General features: G+C 43.1%; 1 long non-coding RNA gene across 1 annotated transcript; it reads left to right on the top strand.

The window, feature by feature from the left end:
- Positions 1-815: 815 nt before the first annotated feature.
- Positions 816-5,139, top strand: LOC108795989. Its single transcript, XR_001941777.1, has 3 exons — positions 816-869; positions 4,826-4,906; positions 5,023-5,139. It is a non-coding gene; the product is annotated as an uncharacterized LOC108795989 (long non-coding RNA).
- The last annotated feature ends 2,510 nt before the right edge of the window (positions 5,140-7,649 follow it).

Genomic DNA, 7,649 nt, shown 5'->3' with positions numbered 1-7,649 from the left:
ACTGTAAATACTTGAGACTGCATGTTTTTGATGTTGGAACTATCTTGCCTTGATATATCCATTCTTTTTCATATAGAATAATTGAGCCTCTTACATCTCGATGCTCCAAGTTTCGTTTTAAACCACTTGCTGATAAAATACAAACGCAAAGAATTCTGGATATTTGCACGAAGGAAAATGTGAAAATTACAAATGAGGTAATAATTAAAAATAACTTGTTTTAAGTTATTTGTTCAGTCTGATACATAGGGATGATTCTACTCCTATGTAAACAAGGAGTAGCTTCCAGTAATCAATAATGGAGTTGACAGCCATGTTCATACCTGGTGAAATACAACAATCTGTTTTCTTACTGGAAGAGGGCAAGCTTCCAATTAGTAAAATACATCTTTGTTTGATGCGTTAGGTTTAACACCATAGAAAATGGGAATGCCTCACATCCAAAGTTAAGACAATTGAAGTATTGACCACATATAAACTAGTCAATACACTAGTGTAATTACAATAGCACTTGCATATTATATGGCTACAGAAGGTGTCCTTTTTACTTAGTTTATGGGGACAAGATGGCACATTAGATGTTCACATTGCCAGGATGTGTAACAAAAGACCGAAATGTTGGATTCGTTTTGTGCTAAATATTTTTCCAGATGGAGGTGACTTTTTGCTTTATTTGTGAGCAGATTGCATTTCTAGACCACCTGTGTTACTTGATCATGGGTTATGCTGTATTTGTTTCCAGGCATTATCCCGTCTGGTGGAAGTGTCAGAAGGAGACTTGAAAAAAAGCCATCACTTTTCTGCAAAGTGCAAAGAGGCTTACTGCAGGAAAAGAGATTACAGATGTTGTGGTGACGGAAATAGCCGGGGTAAGAAGTACTATATGAAATTAGATGATTATTTATGCCCTTTTTTTGAACCATAATTCACAATTTTCCTATAATATTTATTTTTCACTTCACTGCAAGTCTACAAGTGAGAGAACCTCTAAACAAATCCCAAATGGTTTATGTAATTGATTTTGGATAAAGTATGCAAGGGTTAAAACTAGGGATGCACCAATACTAGTTTTTCTAGTACCAATCTTTATATTTCGGTACGCACTGAGTACTGATACTGGCACTTCCGCTAGCATGGAGCCGGCTTCCCGGGCAATCTAAGAAGCCGGGCGGCAAGTAATGTAAATGCAAATTCTCGGTATCCCTAGTTAAACCCCTTTTAGGTTATTTTCTGCTGTCCGTGGCCTGTTAGGGAGATCTTCCTTCACTTCCTGTCCCAAAGATGAAACCAGAAGTGAGAGAACATCCCTACAAAGTGAGGGTTATTCCACTCTAAGACTGATCACTGGAACAGGTGATCCCATTGGAAGATTTATCCTGACCTTTTGTATTGCTGACAACTGTAAATGTAAAGCCTATATGCCAGGAACACAAAAAAATCCCCTTGCAGTGGGGCTCCTCCTGTATTGCAAGGGTAAATGTAATGTGTGGGGGGCTGCTGCAAAATACAATAATCATACCTTGCAGCATGCCAGGTCCTACAATTATTCTTGGCCTTTGGGCACTGTTGGAAGCAAGAGATGCAACTGAAGTGCTCCAGTCACTTCCCCACCCCTCCTTGCTACTTGGCAATTCACAAAATGCCTTGTCGTCTTCTCAAAGAATACAAGGCATTCCGTGATTGGAGGAGGGTGGAGATGTGAGACAACTTCTTTAACACCGCAGTTTTGTTTTTCTATGTTCCCTGGAAACTTTGTTTTATTACCTGTTGACCCTGCTAGTAAAGCCATTATTTTTCAACTTCCTTTAATATGGCAATACACAATAATATATATATATTATATATATATATTTGTGCCACTTTTACTAAAAAATATAAAATAAACATGAGTGTCACACTAAAACAACGTGCATACAATCAATATGACTTGAGTAAATGTGTATAAAAAATAAGCACAGAATTTGAAAAAAACCATATACAGCTATAAAGTATATGACAAGAAGTGTCCATTCCCTAAGGCCCTGTTCACACAGGTTGTTTTGTCGCGTGTTTTTTTTTCCACGCTGAAACGCAGGCAAATCAAAATCCCATTTATTCCTATGGGGCCGTTCACGCAAAACTGCTGAATCGCACGTATAAATAAGCCCGTTGTTCAAAATAATTAATGAGCTTCTTTCGTGGTGCTTTTCAGCTCGTTTTGCTCCATTAAATGGATATGCCCTGATCAGCGCATTTTTGTGCTTTTTCACGTTTTTTTGCAGCCAAGACTTTCAGCGGACAACTAGAAAACGAGCCTTAGAACGCTCTTTCATATGAACAGAAAATTCCTGTAAAACGTGCTAAAAAAATGCACGAAAAAAAGCGCTGAAACCCTGTCGCCCTGGTGTGAATGGGGTCTATGTGTTTAATGTTTCAAATGTGACTAAATCTTCTTCCACTCCTGGTCTTCTACAGCAGTGTCCACCCCTCACAGTGAGCCGCTCACCTTCAATGCGGACTCCCGCACAGGTCAAATATCGCTTAGCAAATCACAAATCATACTGATTTGCCGGGGACTTAGGTGAGACATTAAAGAAAAAGAAGCTCCAAGGTATTTTCGTAAATACTTCCTGTACCGCGAGCCTCCCCAGAGAGGCAGCGAGAACTTAGAGAGCTAAACAAGTGGCTGTGAAACTGTTGTAGAAAGGAGGGGTTTGGGTTTTTAGAGAACTGAGCTGGCTTCTCAGTCGGCTACTGGCTTTACAGCAGGGTTGGACTGCACCTAAATGGGAAGGGTGCATCTCTGCTGGTGGAGAAGATAATAAAAAGATTAGAGGGTCTTTTAAACTAAATTCCCGGGGGAGAGATTAAAGAATAATAAGCCAGGCAACAAAATGAGATTAGACTCGATAACCAATATAGTTATGGGGGGATTAGAAGAAATGGTGGTGACCTCATCAGAGAACAGGGAATCTTTACTACTAAAATTAAATGCACAAGATTTGGGTGAACACAGCAGTAGCCAAGCTGGGGGAAACAATAACATTGTATGCACAAGTAAAAACTTGAAATGCATGTTCACAAATGCTAGAAGCCAGGCGAACAAATTAGGTCTCGTACTACAAAGAGAGGAATATGACATAGTGGGAATATCGGTAGCTTGAGCTCTCCTGCTATGTCTAGGAGCATTGGCATTTCTTTATTTGTTTTTTCTGGCATCCCCATTGTGAAATGCTCACTTGCCTCTGGTGATAAGTTATGTTTATGTATCCTTGTAGTCAGCACCTTCCCGAATTGCCTAGCATCTGCAAGATTCTGCTGCTTCAGTGCGTTCCATTGTTGTCTCCTACTTGTCTCCAGTAGGCCTAGGGTTCATCTTAAGCCCTCCCTCTGGGTCTGTCTCTATGGACCATGTGGTCCCCCAGCATGATCCATCAGCCTCTTTAGGAGGCTGAGGTAGTTTATTCCCCTTGTTTCCATCTGGTTGCTAAGAACAGATCGCTCTGTTCCCTATGCACCTTGTTTTAGAGTATGTCTACACCATACTGTTTTCCCTAAGGGCAAAGCTTTGTAAACTGGCCTTTCTCAACTAGTAGCCTCTGCACTGAGAGAGGTTTGTGCACCTAGGTTCACTTGAGATCCTACGTTGCAGTTGGAATCATAGTTGGGGAGCCATGTGACTGTGAATTGCCAGCAAAGGGAGCAAATTTGTTTTCTGCTACAGATATCCACTGCTGTGGATAACATATGCCTGTAGGACCTCATGGGATCTGTTCGCCTAGCAAGAGGTCCTCTTTTTGTAGGGACTCACAGCCTCTTAAGAAAGGCCCTCCGGACACCTTCCCTGGTTCTGCCCCTAATCGGGTACATGTTCTTGGCGGTTGTACAATGGTGCCTGCTCCTTGCTACATGGCTGTTGACGTTTTGTTGGGGAAAGGGGGAATTAGGAACTTCTTAGTCCAAGGTTTCTTCTCAGCTTTTTCGTTATTGTTTGACCTGTTTGGGTAGGTTCTGGTTGCTCAGCTTTATGCTGGATAAGGTTTGTTGCTCCCTTGTGTATGGAGTCCTTACTCTTTTGTGGGAACCTCTGTATCCTCCCCTTGGTTGTGTTCACAGAGTTCAGTATCTAGAAAGGGGTTCTACCTCACCTGTGTTCAACCTCATCTGCGTTCAGTTTCAGGTGTTGATCCTTCTAGTGGCAGTCCCCAGTCCTGTTTGTGGGACTTGTTAGAGGCTTTGCACAATCCCCCCACCCCTCCCCCATCTGCATTTGGACACCTACAGTATCTGAATCCCTAAAAGCTAGAAAGGAAATAGAAGTTTTGTGCTCAAGGGCCACAGGTCCCACCTGTCTATGATCTTGCCCTTGGAACTGCTTTACCACAAAACTGAGGCATGCTTGGGAGTAGGTGGGGTAATCCTGGACCGGTTCGCAATGGTTATTGTTTGCCGGTGTTGTGGTTCTCCTGTAGGCTGCACTTTAACCTGACAGTATCTGAATTCATGTGCCCTACAATGGGTTTCAAGAAAACAATTTTACAGTGAGTATAAAAATCTTATTTTCTTTTAATTAATCAGTTTTGTTAGACCCCCTGTAATGTTTTTATTGCTGTGTATCTGTCTACTTCTTGTCTCTGGGACAGCATGTGGTGGAAACTCTCCCTTATTGGGACACAGAACGCTGTAAAAACCTTGCAGCGCGTCTGAACAGTTCCCATTCTATTCAAACATAAAAAACATGGCTGGTGTTCCATTCATCTTGTGATTATGTTTAATAACTTTTTTCTTTTGTACCACACATTTGCATGTATTTAGAGTTGAGCAGAATTATTTTTTTTTTCAACAGGTGATCTCTAAAGATACACTGAATTCAGTACTGGCTGCTTGTCAGAGTGGATTATTTGAGAAACTAGAAACCGTGGTTTTGGTAAGAATACCTTTAACATTATTGGCTTGATTAGTGTCCTGGAGTGTTTGGAAAAATGGTCCTAAAATCGCAAAGTAATATTTTTAACTGGAATTTTGAATATATTCCTCCCACAGGGTTTGATAAATAATGGCCACGCAGCAACACAGCTTGTAAACCAACTGCATGATATCATCCTTGAACGAGAGGATCTGACCGATAAACAAAAGGCAGCTATTGCAGAGAAACTTGCTGTAAGTTTAATACAGTTTTAACTTTTTTCTTTAATTTCTGAAACAGCATTTTGGATGGATGTCATTCGTACTATATTAAAAATGTGTGGCCAGGCTATAGACTTTCATAATGGCTTCAATATATTTTTACCAACCTAAACTATGTATATAGCTGCAGCCAGTCTGAAGCAAGTAAGTCACAACATTTATGCATGGGGGGGGATTGTGTGCAAGAAAAGCTGAACTGCTTAGGAAAGGATGAATAGCTCCACATTGCCTGCAGCTATGCAGGACAGTAAGGCCTTGCTTTAAAGTTTCCCCGCCTATTTGCTGCTCCCTGGCTCCTTCTCTAACCGCATATTGTTCATCTTACCAGCTCATACGCCACTACATGACATATGAGCCAGTGTAGGGAGCAGTGTACGGTGGGGGGAGAAGGTATTTGACAGCCAAAAGTGTGGATTGCTTCCAGTGGTTGGGGCGCAGCAAGTCAGTCCATATCCTGGCCTCGAGTTCATTTTAAAATCTCAAAGCGAACTTGACCTGCCCTAAAACCTGTTATTTTAGCAACTTTTCAGTGCATTTATTTAAAAATCACTTAGAATCTGAAAAAAATATGGCAGTGCATGTTAACCCTCCCGCGGCCATGAGTGTACCTAGTACGGCATTGGCAGCACGGCCTTGTAAACAGACTCCCGGCGGGACTGTTTACCTTTGTAAAGCCGGCTTTACAACAGAAGTGGTTCTAGCGGCTCAGCTATCGCCGGATTGCTTCTATGGGCCGGTAAAGTGCCCATTCCCCTGCCGTGTTTCCTGGGCTCCGCTGCCCCACCTGCGGGCCCGGGACTGGCATGTCAGGTGCTGGTGGGAAGCTGGGGAGAAGAGCGGCGAACTTCCGTTCACCGATCTCCTCCCCGATCTATGGGACCGGGAGCAATGCGGATTGCAGCAATTCTGGTCCCCCGAGCTGTCATTGCTCGGCTACTGAAGCCCAGCAATAAGCTATTGAAAGTGCGATCTGCAATTCAATAGCTTATTTAAAGTGGAAAGGTGATAGTAGGGGTCTTTTGGACCCCCAGTATAACCTTAAAGAGGCCCTATTACAGTTGCCCCCCTTTGTGATAGCAATTAAAGTTTAAAAAAAATTATAATAATAATATAGAATAAAATGTAAAAATAATTTTAAAACGTTTTTTTAAAGCCCCCTTGACCGTGCGTGCATTTGCGCAAACACACGTCGGGTGCCCATACGTGCGGAAAAGTCTATCGCGCTACACATGTTTGGTATCACCGCACACACCAGAGAGAGCAATAATTCTAGGTCCCATATTTACGTGTATCTCTAAATTGATGAAATATAGGGACTCTTTGGAGTACTGCATTTTGTTGCCGTTTCACGGACGCATGCATTTTTTTTTACCTGGGCATGTTGGGTATCTATTTACTCGTCGTAACTTCGTATTTTTTTTTTCCTTTTTAAAACATTTTTTTTTTTAATAAATTCTTTATTTAAAGAGGTATTTTTCGTTTACAAAACAGGGATGTCCAAATATGCAGTACATACCTGCCGTCAATAAGTCAACCTATACATCAAGTATGGACAGATGGGGGAAACAACAGCGGGCAGAAAGAACTACGCAGCATAGGGTAAAGCATGTGTCGAGAACCTAACCCAGATTATGTAATGGGGGGTGGATATGCGAGACAACTGCAGTCGGTCTCCGTAGTAGGTAGGGGTCCTAGGTAGTTACCCGTATAGGAACGGGGGACTCGAGACCTTCTATGGGGGCGAGGTCACGACACTAAAGAAGCAGGGGCCCGCAACGGGGCTTAGCAAGGGGTAAGGAGGAGAAGAGAATAGGGGGGTGGAAAAGGGGAGGTATGAATAAAGTCTAGAGGGGGTACAAGGAGAGAAGGTTGCACATGGTAGGTAAGAGGGGTGGGACCAGAAGAGGCGTTCGGGCGGGCGAGTTATGTCTCATATGCTGGAGAGTGAAGGAACTCAGTCCAGTAGAACCGGTCCTGCCGAACTTGTTGGAGGTATTGTGTAGTGAGCTGGTAAGGTCTTCCATGAGGTATATATCATGTATCCTGTCGAGCCATTGCGATATGGTGGGTGGTTCTGTGTTTTTCCATCGTGCTGGGATATACGCTCGGGCCGCGTTAACCAGATGGCGCACGACGGATCGTTTGTAGGTCTTGGCCGGGATGTCATTATGATGCAGGAGGAAGAAGGCATGATGCGGGTCTCGAGGCACTGGGAGATCGGTGAACTTTTGGATAGTGGTACACACTTGGTCCCAGAAAGCTTTGAGTGATGGGCATGAACAGAAGATGTGGAGAATGTCTGCTGAGGGGGCGCCACAGCGCCAGCAAACATCCGGGGTCTGGGGATACATGGAGTGTAGCGAGTGAGGGGTCCTGTACCACCTGGTTACCAATTTGTATCCCGTCTCCTGATACCTATTGCTGATGGAAGATTGGTAGGACAGCGCAAGAAGTTTTGTGCGCTCTCTCGGGGTGAACTGGAT

The sequence above is a fragment of the Nanorana parkeri genome, unplaced genomic scaffold, assembly GCF_000935625.1.
Source record: "Nanorana parkeri isolate BGI_ZX_2015 unplaced genomic scaffold, ASM93562v1 scaffold29, whole genome shotgun sequence".
Taxonomy (NCBI): Eukaryota; Metazoa; Chordata; class Amphibia; order Anura; family Dicroglossidae; genus Nanorana; species Nanorana parkeri.
This window is presented reverse-complemented; position numbering and strand designations above follow the sequence as displayed.